We start from the raw sequence: 13400 nt of genomic DNA, 5'->3' as shown, positions 1-13400 counted from the left end.
AAATTAAACAACATGACGATGCTATTGATTAATGTAAAAACAGTGTGTTAAAAAGGAAAGTTGTCCTACTTTGGTGTGATTTGTTACAAAGTCCATAATTAAGTTCTTGTGGTTTCCTGCCTCCGATTAAATTTGGATCAGAATTTTTTTAAACTGATTTCAAGTCCTAAATATTTATATTTTTAGTCAAATAAAGAAAGATTTAATAAATAAATTTTAGTTAATTTTAAAGTCCTAAATATTATTAAATGACTATTTTGTCTATTGTAGAGTCTTTTAATGAGGGGTAAAAAGTTCAATCAATATTTTTAAACCCCTTCGTGCTTTTAATATATAGTATAGATTCACGATAGTTATTTTTCTCAATAGCTTTCTTTAAATGTTTCTGGTCTGAGTCATTTTCCAAATAAACTTCTTGAAACACATAAAAGAAAAATAATTCATGCGGTGGTTTTGATCTTGTCCGCCTTGACTTTTTGTTTGCTTAGAACTACAAGCTTGAGCTTTGACAAACTTGATATTACATTAGAACTGGAAGTGAAATCAGTCTACAGATTTCCTAGTTGAGTCCTATAAATCCGATATTTATTTTTGTTTAAGTAAATATCAATAATTGTTTCTAAATAGTTTAATGATCGCACAATTTGATATGCTATGATAGCAACATAAGTCTTGAGTTTAAGTCTACGGGCCTGGCATATAAAAAAGAATTAGGCCTAGACGAGAGGGATGCGTTCAAGATGTAATTAAGTGAGTTAAAATGTTCACTCTCTAAAAAGTTAACACATTTAAATAAAGTGGTCATATAATTTAACAATTGACACCTCATGTGTGGATATGAGGAAATAAAATAAGGGAAAGTTTCATAAATGACTAACTTGGAAGGCCTTATTTATGCATTTTAGCTACATTTTACCTATTTACATGACATAGCAAACCTATAGTAAAACTCATCAATTGTTACTTATCGTATTCGCGTCGCTGTATTCATGAATACAATCATTAAAATTTGTTTGAATTTTGTATTCAATTTAAATGTATTCAAACTCAACTGTATTCATTGTAGCTACTTTTATATTGTATTCACTTTATTATATTTAATTGGTTGTATACAAAACACAGAATTTTGCACTAAAAAAGTTAACGAATACACTCAAAAACTAAATACAAAGAAATAAAATTCACTCTATTCATTTGTATACACTTCAAAATTCAATGTATTCATTTGTATATAAGAAATAAAATTAACGAAATAAATTGTATGCTAAAAATATTAAAGAATACATTGAATTGTATGCTAAAAAATTAAATGAATACATTGAAAAAGAAATACGATTTTTCAAATCCGACACCGAAATATGACCGGAAAAAGCCACCGTCGGCCAGACTCCGACAAAGCAACATTTGTCGACGGTGAAGATCTCATGTATATCCAGTCAGATCCGGCTAAGATCTGACCGGATCTGACCGTCAAAGTTCGTCGGAGAAGGATGGAAGGCCAATCATTGAAGATCAGATGTATATCCATCAGATCTGGTCAGATCTTGACCGAATCTAACCATTAAAGTTCGCCGGAGAAGGATAAAAGGCCAATCGGTGAAGATCTGATGTATATCCGATCAGATCCGACCAAGATATGACCGGATCTGACCGTCAAAATTCGCCGGAGAAAGGTCGTGGTGGCCGGTGGCAGAGCATTGGGGTGGAGATGGGAGAGAGAGAGAGAGAGAGAGAGAGAGAGAGAGAGAGATGGAAGGGTTGGGTTGGAAGTGAATAATGTGATGATGGGGTATTCTACTTTGTATATATATAGCTATAAGTTGTATTTAACATATTATTATTAGCTATGAGATAGTAATTATTTTAAACTATAGTTACTATATATAAATATGTAGTAGAGTTAGTTATGCTATGTAGAATTCCCATAAAATAATGATAACATTATTGTACCATGATATTGCAACTGTAAATAGGATTTGGGACAATGTTGCTCCAACTTGAGATGCTCTCAAGCCCACAACTTAAATTCTGACAACGAATTCTAACAACGTTGGCGGTTATTAAACTTTCGTAGGGTTAACATTAAACTTTTGAAGTTTGACAACGAAATCTAGCAATTTTGTTTAAAGCACCATGTGCTGCCGTAACATTACCTTCTATAAGTTACGTGCTTATTTTAGTTGCCTAATAATTAGCGGCGGAGCTAGGATTTATGATTTTATAGGTTCTGGTTTGTAGAAAACACAGCTTACTGAATTTTTGATAGAATATATATATATATATATTAAGTGCATTTTAAACACAACGATAAGGTTTGAGTCAAAGTTATTGGATTCTATCGCACCGTATGCGAATCTGTAGGTCCGCCCCTACTAATAACTTTTTCGCTAACATCCACGTACGACCCGTTCCTCCCTCTCCCTCATCTTTCCTGTACCATAGTTATATTGACAAACAACAATAACAGATACAATAGTAACGTCTCAATACTAAACTAAGTACAGTGATCTAAATAAATTCTCAGTCTATGTTGTTTCATTTTAGACATGTTTCGATGATTCAATCATTTAACTTTCTTATACGCTAAAATAGCTCTCTTACGTTGTCTACTGTAATGTACCAAACATCAGACGGTCCTATTTGGAATATCACACTGTATGTTAATTAGGGTAACAATGCTACCAAGATTGACTCATCTTTCTAAATCTTACAAAAATGACCAACTCCCTCTTCTCTCTCTCTCTCTCTCTGATCTCTGTCTGCCTCCTCTCTGCCGCACCTCCTCTCTCTCGATCACCGAAAAATCCACTCAGATCTAGTGGTGGTGAGCGAGGTGGTGTGGCTAGCGGTTTTCGCTAGAGCTCCGGCGTGATCTCGTCGAGGGAGGGATAGAAATGAACGGAGATGGATAAAGTCCGTTGCTGCTCATTGGACGGCTTTGGAGTTCGCTGGACAATGGGACTCCGGCGATGGCTAGTGGCTACTGCTCCTCCGACGTTAGTGATGTTGGAGTTAGTTTATGTATAATAGTGTATAAGAGGTGTGTATACACCCATATACACACCTCTTATACACTATTATACATTTTTATACACCTATATACATAATGCATCTGTCTTGTATAAAAGTGCAATTCGTATCCAAAACCAGTCCAGATCTATGTTTGTACCACCTATACAATATTGTACAATTGTGTATAAGTGCATATTTTCGTGTGTAATATTGTATAATTATATCTTTTGCTTGTATAATTATATCTTTTAGTGTATATACCTACATATTATACACTATCATACACCTATATACATAAGGGAAAAGGGTAAAAAAATGCCCCTCTACTTTGGGAAAAAGGCTAAAAATATCATCCGTTACAAATTTGGGTCAAAAATACACCTCTCATAATTAAAGTTTTCAAATATACCCTATCTTAACGGAAATCCCCAAATCCCCAAAATAACCCGATTTTACTTTTAAACCCGCTCCATTTAAACCTGATCCAACTACATAAAAAATCCATATGCGATCAACTTGTTCCCATGTCCTACATCTGGAGCCACGCTAGGCACAAGAGCAGGTAACCTATATGCTTATTTTATTTAGTTGGGTGGGGTTCAAATGGAGCGGGTTTAAAAATGAAATCGAGTTATATTGGGGATTTCCGTTAAGACAGGGGTATATTTGAAAACTTTAATGACAGGAGGGGTATTTTTTACCCAAATTTGTAATGGAGGATATTTTTAGCCCTTTTCCCAAAGTAGAGGGGTATTTTTTATACTTTTCCCTATACATAATGTACTAGTCCTTTGTATATAAGTGTATAACATTTTGTCACACTCCAATCCTGATAGGGCGTGATGGGCACCCGACCCTTACTTAGAGCCGAGCGAACCCGCTGGTTCTCGTTATACTCATAATCTTACAGGACTCTTAAGTCATGAGATGAAATGCATAATGGAAGCTTTTCGAAAACATTCTTTTCGTCTTTCTCGAATCAAATAAAGTCTGTAATCATATGAATCTGTAAAGTAATGCATAATGATACATCGGCTTAAATAGCCGCTTACAAGACTGGCATACTGTATACATGACTCTGTCTGTAAAGTCTCTAACATAAATCAGTATACCATAACATAGATACTCTGACTCGGCAACACTCCGGAAAGAAATGGAGCTCGCCAATCCAGCTGAAACATCTTCTAGCAATATCCTCTACTCATCTGTATACACCTGCGTGGCATGAAACGCAGCGTCCACAAGAAGGGACGTCAGTACAAATAATGAACTGAGTATGTAAGGCATGAGTAACAACATAACATAGATATGAAAAATATCAAGGAATAAGAGAGATAACCTGTACATCTGAATGCCTCGTAAGGAGGATGTCATGCATGCTTAGCCTTTGAAAAAAAACATTTTATACATATACATAGTACCATGCCCGGCCATTAAGGCTCGGTGTCATATATATAGTATCATGCCCGGCCATTAAGGCTCGGTGTTATCATCATTAGCCCGCGTCTGGGGCAATATCATAACATGCCCACTGCAGTGGTGTACACATCTACGTGCCATGCCCGGCCGACTATAGCGCGGCGCGGTGTGAGAAAATACATACATATATATATAAAGCATGCATGAGAGCCAAGTAAAAGCTATAAATACATCGGAGTGACTTAAAGTCGGTAACCTCCGATTGTGTTATGGAATAATCATCGTCGCTTTGTGTAACACCCCGCATCTTGGAACTGAGTTTAAGCTCATATCATTAGAGTTCTAGTGGAAACACTGAAGGTTTGAACGTTTTGAGAAAATGGTTGATTGGCCTATTTCGGGCAGCGATAACTCCTTGATCGGTTTGGAATTTGGAAAAGTACCCTCAATGAAGTGGTAGTATGTAGAAATACCTTTCTAACGATATAAGGACCAAGCCAATCAGAAATCGGAGCAAGGAGATATGATCGTCTCAATATGGCTAATAGTAAGGCACTTGAAATCCTATAGAATCGGCTAAGTTTTCGATACGTCTTCCTTCCAGTCAACTTTTGTGAAAATCCGTTGGGCATTTGGGAAAACTTCCTTGATGAAAGTTGTAGCCCTTTGAAATAGATTTCCAATGGTATATTATGGGGGTCAAAAGGACATTTGTGCAAAGAGTTATGCCCATTTTACTGAAGCCTATTCGCTGGAAATTTCGCCTGTGTTACGGTGGACGTTATGAGCCATAACACGTGTTACGGGACCGTAACAGTGAGCCGTAACACACCAAAAATTTCCAGAACCTCACTGGAAATTTTCACTAAGGTACGGTCCCAAGTTACGGTCCGTCCTTCGTGTTACGGGACCGTAACATGGGACGTATTTTGGTCCGTAAGTACGTTTCGGGTCACCTGCCTTTGAGAGGCCATAACCCTATCATAAATTGGGAATTTGGGAAAACCCAAAGAATGAAAGTTGTAGATAATTGAAATACCATTCCCACCATAGTCGTGGGCCCACAGGTGACATCGGGATAGGGAGATATGGACGTTTTAAGACAGAAAGGTCCCAACCCGATTTCAAGTCGGGTCAAACCCATTTCTCCTTGGTATTTAAGGGAAATACTCAACCCTAGCAGCCCCATTTCCTCATATTTTCAGATTTTAGAGAGAGCGAGGAAGAGAGAGAAGGTTTAGAGAGAGAAAGTAGAGAATCAACCAAGTTGAAGGCCCCGAATCCCGAGGCTCGTGAAGGATAAAGTGTAGTACAAGTTGTTGCCGTCATTCTAAGCTAAAAATCGAACTTGGGGATGTTGATTTCGTGGTGACTACTCATAAAAGGTAATGTTTCTACTCCCTAATCATTTATAGTTGTGAATTGATGAATTCTTGGGAGAATAATAATTGGGTTTGATGAAGAGAATTATATGAACTGTGCTAGAGTTGTTGGATTGTTGACTTGGGATTGTTGTATTCATATGGGTGATGAAGAATGATGTTAATTACATCTAATTGAGATTGTAGAATTAGCTAGAAGTAATAGAATGGAGATTTGGTGAAGAAAACATCATTAATGAGGGTTGTGGAGCTTCATGCCCACCAAGTGTTTGATAAAATGCTTAGATGAACAAAGCATGGATATTGTTGCTAATATAGAATCCCTATGACCTGTATTGCTATAGATTAAAGTTGAAGGGATTGGAGGACATTGTGATACGCTCAAAAGCAGGAAGTTAAGGTATGTAGAACTTCCATCCACATGTGGGAATCTCTACGTTCTCCCCCATGATCCGTTTCGTAAAATCTATGAAGTTCAAATCCTAGGGCATTAAACTCAACATATTGGTAGCCCGTAATTATGTATGTATGTACATGAATTTTGTATCTATGTTCGTTATTGTATTCCTAATCTTCCATTACGAATATTAGGAATCCTAGCTTAATCCATGAATCATGAATTCTTCCTCATGTGTTCTCATTATGTTCATATGAAACTGTATGATTTTATTTTGCAAGTTACAAGCATGTTTTCAAGTCAATTACAAATATATGCTTATGAACTATTGTATTACTCATAAATCAAGAACATGTTTACAAGCTATTTTATGAAACCATGTTTACAAGTTATTTCGTGAAATCATGATTACAAGACAAGTACAAGTTAATTCACGAAAGTTATGGGATTCTTAGCCAACTATATTATGTTCATGTTTTGGGAGTTGCACGAATTACCGAGAAGGATCAGATAGCCTGAAACTATGTAGCCACCATAGGACAAGGATCGCTCCGCCCAGTTAGGACGATACCTTAATTTTACACTGAATGGATCCATCAGGCACGTTACCACCTTATACCCTGGCAAGGTATAGGGGCTCTGCTGGTCCGGCTAGGTACCAGACTCCACGTATCTACGTGGTGATATCATGTGTCGGTTTATGAAATGCTCTCCCTACTTATCATGTTTTACTCATATATAATATATATATATATGTACTCATGCTCATGCTCATGTTCATGTCCAAGTTTTCAGTTTCAGTTCTTATCATGTTATTCCATTTCCCATGTTGTTTCTTTCGGTTGCTTTACATACCAGTACATTCAATGTGCTGACGTCCCCTTTTATTGCCCGGGGTCCTGCATTTCACGATGCAGGTACAGATTTACAGGACGACGCTTCTGCTCATTAGGATTTTCACGTACCAGCTTATTGGTGAGCCCCATCTCATTCGGGGTTTAGACATTGTATTTCTTTATTTTTTGCATCTAAAGGTATACTGGGGGCCTTGTCCCAGTAAGTATGTTTTCCAGTCAGACTCATGATAGAGGTTTCATAGACTAGACAAGTCAGTTATGTCATGTCAGACATTTGGAGTCGTATAGCCATTTTGGCTCACTCATGTTTAAACAAGTATTTTATTAAGTATTATGACTTACCATGTTTTATAAAGGCTCATCATGCATTCACGTTATATTCCACTTATGTTATGTATCATGATGATTCAGCAAGCCATGTGGTTCGCTCGGTCACATGCAGTCAGGCACCGAGTGTCGTGTTACGTCCAGGCCATTGTTCGGGGCGTAACAAAGCTTGGTATCAGAGCCTAGGTTCAAAGATCTTTAGGGAGTCTATGAAACCGTGTCCAGTGGGGTCTCTTTTATATGTGTGAGGGCCCCATACATATAAACAGTTGACCACCAAGACATTCAGGATTGTCTCACTTCTTTCATATTCTAGATCGTGCAGTTAGAGCAGTATTTTTAGGATGGCTTCATAATTCGTACGTGTACGTGTTTTCAGAAAATGCCTTATAAAAGAAAGTACAAGAAGAGAAACACAGCCACCAGCCAAAGGGCTGCCGCAGAAGTAGCTCACGAAGATACCGTTCCGACTCAGGCAACAGCTCCAGCCGCCCCTACCGTTACACCTCCTAGTGCTTCAGATGGGGATGTTAGGAATACTATCAATATGCTCACACAACTGGTAGCAGCTCAGTCCCAACGTCAGGAATCTGGGACTAGTTCAGGAGGTAATGGAGAGTCTTCTAAGACGAAGGATTTTCTCAGAATGAATCCCCAGTCTTTACGGGGACAAAGAAAGATGAGGATCCTCAGGACTACATTGGTGCTCTCCAAAAGATCTTCAGGTTTATGACAGTTACAGAAACCGAAGCAGCTACTTTTGGAGCTCATCAGCTACAGGGCATTACTAACACTTGGTATGAAGCTTGGGAATTATCTTGAGGTGAGAATGCGCCTGATGCTACATGGGATGAATTTGCTAGTGCATTCCTAGACCACTTTATGCCAATAGAGGTCAGAGAGGCTAAGGCTGAACAATTCCTGAAGCTCAAGCAAAATGATAGGTCAGTTCAAGATTACTATTTAGAGTTCGTTAGTCTAGATAAGCATGCTCCACACATGTTACTCGATATGAGGGCAAGAGTGAGAAGATTCGTTGGAGGTCTCGATTCCCATTTGTATGGTGGAGCCAATATTGTTGCACAGAATGAGGCAATGACTATCTCCAAGATGGTTGCTTTTGTGCAAGGGAATGAGAGGAGGAAGCCTTGCAGAAAGAGAAAGACAAGGAGTTCAACAAGAGAGTCAAGTCTACCGAACAGTTCAACGGGAATGGTAATAGGAAATTCTTTAAGAACAGGTCAGCAGGACCTGCTCCGTCCACAGCAAGTGCCTCACTTCCTAAGTTCCGTAATGATAAAAAGCAGAATTTCAGGCCATCAAATTCTTACTCTCAGGCTAGTGTGGGACAGTCGACTTATACTCATCCGATATGCAGCAAATGTAATAAGAGACACTCAGGTGATTGTCGTGTGGGTACTGATGCCTGTTTTAGATGTGGTCAGAAAGGCCATTTTCAGCTAGGTCTGGAAACACAAGCGGTGGGCGAAACCGTTTGTATGCATTGACAGGCCGTCGGGATACAGAAACTCGTGCAGATGTTGTTACAGGTACACTAACAGTTTTCACTTTCGACGTATATGCCCTTATTGACCCAGGATTCACTTTATCTTATGTAACCCCATTTGTTGCTAAGAAATTTGGGTTTGAACCTGAAAAATTGTATGAACCCTTTGAGGTGTCCATCCCAGTTGGGGAATCAGTCATAGTTAGACGTATGTATAGGGGTTGCCCAGTTTTAGTCTATCACAGCAGAACCATAGCTGATTTAGCGGAATTAGAAATGGTAGATTTCGATGTGATCATGGGTATGGACTGGTTAGCTTCATGTTATGCCACAGTATGTTGTAGAACTAAAGTGGTAAGATTCGAGTTTCCTAATGAGCCAGTCATAGAATGGGAGGGTAATTCAGTAGTACCCAGGGGTAGATTTATTTCTTACCTAAATGCCAGAAAAATGATTTCTAAAGGCTATATCTACCACCTAGTTCGAGTCAAGGATTCAGATGCCCAGACTCCAACTCTTCAATCTGTCCCAGTTGTAAATGAGTTCCTAGAAGTCTTCCCAGAAGATCTTCCAGGAGTCCCTTCTGACAAGGAGATTGAATTTGGAATTGATCTATTTCCCGATACTCAGCCGATATCTATTCCGCCATACAGAATGGCCCCAACAGAGTTAAATGAGTTAAAAGCCCAGTTGAAAGATCTTCTTGATAAGGGGTTTATTAGGACTAGTGTTTCGCCTTGGGGTGCGCCAGTCTTATTTGTCCGAAAGAAGGATGGTTCCTTACGTATGTGTATAGACTACCGTCAGCTGAACAAGGTCACCATTAAGAACAGGTACCCTCTTCCTAGAATAGATGACTTATTTGACCAGCTGCAGGGCGCCCAATGTTATTACAAGATTGACCTCAGAACAGGCTATCATCAGTTGAAGGTTAAGGAAGTTGATATTCCGAAGACAACTTTCAGGACCCGTTATGGCCATTTTGAATTTCTTGTTATGTCATTTGGGTTGACAAATACGCCAGCAGCTTTCATGGATCTTATGAACAGGGTCTTCAAGCCTTATCTCAACTTATTCGTCATTATCTTCATTGATGATATTTTGGTGTATTCCCGTAATGAGGCCGATCATGCAGAACATCTCAAAATAGTGTTGCAGACTCTTAAAGATCGCAAGCTTTTTGAAAAATTCTCAAAGTGTGAGTTTTGGCTTAAATCAGTGACATTCTTAGGCCACGTGATCTCAGGTGAATGTGTTAAAGTTGATTCTCAGAAAATTGATGCCGTGGGGAGTTGGCCCAGACCCACCTCAGTTTCTGATATAAGAAGTTTCTTGGGTCTGGCAGGCTATTATCAACGCTTCGTAGAAGGATTTTCTTCTATCTCTGCTCCGTTGACTAAGTTGACTCAGAAGAAAGTTAAGTTCCAATGGTCAGATGCTTGTGAGCGAAACTTTGAGGAGTTGAAGAAGAGATTGACTTCTGCTCCAGTTTTGACTTTGCCAGAGGGAACTGAAGGATTCGTGGTTTATTGTGATGCTTCAGGAGTTGGTATCGGATGTGTCTTAATGCAGCATGGTAAGGTTGTAGATTATGCATCTCATCAGCTCAAGGTTCACGAAAAGAATTATCCGACTCATGACTTAGAGTTGGCAGCTGTAGTTTTTGCACTTAAGATATGGCGTCATTATTTGTATGGAGTGCACGTTGATATTTTCACAGATCATAAAAGCCTGCAGTATATCTTCAAGCAAAGGGAGCTAAATCTTAGACAGAGGAGATGGCTCGAATTGCTTAAGGATTATGATGTGGATATTCTCTATCATCCGGGGAAAGCGAATGTTGTAGCTGATGCTCTTAGTCGGCGTTCCATGGGAAGTTTGGCCCACGTGGATGTAGGTAAGAGAGTTATGACAAATGAAGTTCATCGTTTGGCCAATCTTGGAGTTCGACTTTTGGACTCCGAGGATGGTGGTGTGGTTGTTCAGAATAGAGCTCTTTCCTCTTTAGTCGTGGAAGTCAAGGAGAAACATTTTAATGATCTCTACTTGTTGCAGCTGAAAGAGGGGATTCACAAGCATAAGACGACGACTTTCAAACAAGGGGAAGATGATGGTACCTTGAGGTACCGAGGTAGATTATGTGTCCCAGATGTAGATGGGCTCAGATAGCGAATCATGTCAGAAACTCACAATTCCAGGTATTCCATTCACCCAAGTTCCACTAAGATGTATCATGATCTCAAGGAGATTTACTGGTGGAACGATATGAAGAAGGATGTGGCAGATTTTGTAGCTAAGTGCCCGAATTGTCAGCAGGTGAAAGCCGAACACCAGAGGCCTGGTGGCTTGGCTCCGAATATTGATATTCCTGTCTGGAAATAGGAAATGATCAATATGGACTTTGTATCAGGTTTACCTCGTTCAGCTAGGAGACATGACTCCATTTGGGTGATCTTTGACCGGCTTACTAAGTCAGCACACTTTTTGCCCGTCAAGACCACAGATTCAGCAGAAGATTATGCCAAGCTGTATGTTAATGAGATTGTCAGATTGCATGGGACACCAGTGTCCATTATTTCAGATCGTGGTGCTCAGTTTACAGCGAACTTCTGGAAATCCTTCAGAAAGGATTGGGTACCAAGGTTAACCTCAGCACAGCTTTTCATCCATAAACAGATGGCCAGGCAGAGCGTACTATTCAGACTCTGGAGGATATGTTGAGAGCATGCGTCTTGGATTTCAAAGGTAATTGGGATGATCACTTACCACTCATTGAGTTTTCTTATAATAACAGTTATCATGCTAGTATTAGGATGGCACCATTTGAAGCTCTGTATGGGCGAAGGTGCAGATCACCAATTGGTTGGTTCGAAGTAGGTGAAGCAGAGTTGTTAGGACCAGATTTGGTTTATCAGGCTATGGAGAAATTCAAGTTAATACAGGAGTATTTGAAAACAGCTCAGAGTCGCCAGAAGTCTTATACAGATGTGAGACGAAGGGATTTAGAATTTTCAGTTGATGATTGGGTGTTCCTTAAAGTCTCACCCATGAAAGGTGTTATGATATTTGGCAAGAAAGGGAAGCTAAGTCCCAGATATATTGGACCTTACAGAATTCTACGAAAGGTCGGTCTAGTGGCTTATGAACTTGAGTTGCCACAAGACTTGGCTACTGTACATCCCGTATTTCATGTGTCCATGTTAAGGAAGTGTGTAGGAGACCCATCGTTGGTTGTTTCTACTGATACAATAACAGTTAAGGATGGGTTGACTTATGAGGAGATCCCCGTAGCCATTCTTGATCGTCAAGTTCGCAAGTTGAGAACTAAGGAAGTAGCCTCAGTAAAGGTCTTATGGAGGAGCCAGAAGGTTGAAGAGGCTACATGGGAAGCCGAAGAAGACATGAAATCCAGATATCCTCACTTGTTTGAAGAGCAGGCAGATAAACTTCAAGGTAAATACCTTTAGTATTCATGTCATGTCCCTTATGTATTCATGCCTCACGTTTCACGTTCAAGTTAATGTATTCGCTATTCATGTCTCATGTTTGGGCACTGATGTTTTCATGAAACTATGTCATGTCAGTTTCCATGCCCCATTTCATGTTATGTCTCATGTTGCACGCTCATGTCAGCTATCTAGTGCCCATGTTCATGCCTCAGTATTCATGTTTCCATATAACCATGTCATGTTAGTTCAGTCTCCATGTTTCATGTCATGTTTTCTTCACGTTCATGTAGTCAAGCCATGTCCAGCCAGATTCTTGACCATGACCCATCATTCGAGGATGAATGATCCCAAGGGGGAGATATTGTAACACCCCGCATCTTGGAACTGAGTTTAAGCTCATATCATTAGAGTTCTAGTGGAAGCACTGAAGGTTTGAACGTTTTGCGAAAATGGTTGATAGGCCTATTTCGGGCAGCAATAACTCCTTGATCAGTTTGGAATTTGGGAAAGTACCCTCAATGAAGTGGTAGTATGTAGAAATACCTTTCTAATGATATAAGGATCAAGCCAATCAGAGATCGGAGCAAGGAGATATGATCGTCTCAATATGGCTAATAGTAAGGCACTTGAAATCCTATAGAATAGGCTAAGTTTTCGATACGTCTGCCTTCAAGTAAACTTTCATGAAAATCCGTTGGGAATTTGGGAAAACTTCCTTGATGAGTAGCCCTTTGAAATATCTTTCCAACGGTATATTATGGGGGTCAAACGGACATCTGTGCAAAGAGTTATGCCCATTTTACTGAAGCCTGTTCGCTGGAAATTTTGCCTGTGTTATGGTGGACGTTACGGGCCGTAACACGTGTTACGGGCCGTAACAGTGAGCCGTAACACACCAAAAATTTCCAGAACCTCACTGGAAATTTTCACTAAGGTACGGTCCCAAGTTACGGTCCGTCCTTCGTGTTACGGGACCGTAACATGGGGCGTATTTTGGTCCATAAGTACGTTTCAGGTCACCTGACTTCGAGAGGCCATAAACCTATCATA

This window comes from Lycium barbarum, chromosome 12 (genome assembly GCF_019175385.1).
Source record: "Lycium barbarum isolate Lr01 chromosome 12, ASM1917538v2, whole genome shotgun sequence".
Classification (NCBI taxonomy): Eukaryota; Viridiplantae; Streptophyta; class Magnoliopsida; order Solanales; family Solanaceae; genus Lycium; species Lycium barbarum.
Note: the sequence above shows the minus strand (reverse complement) of the source record.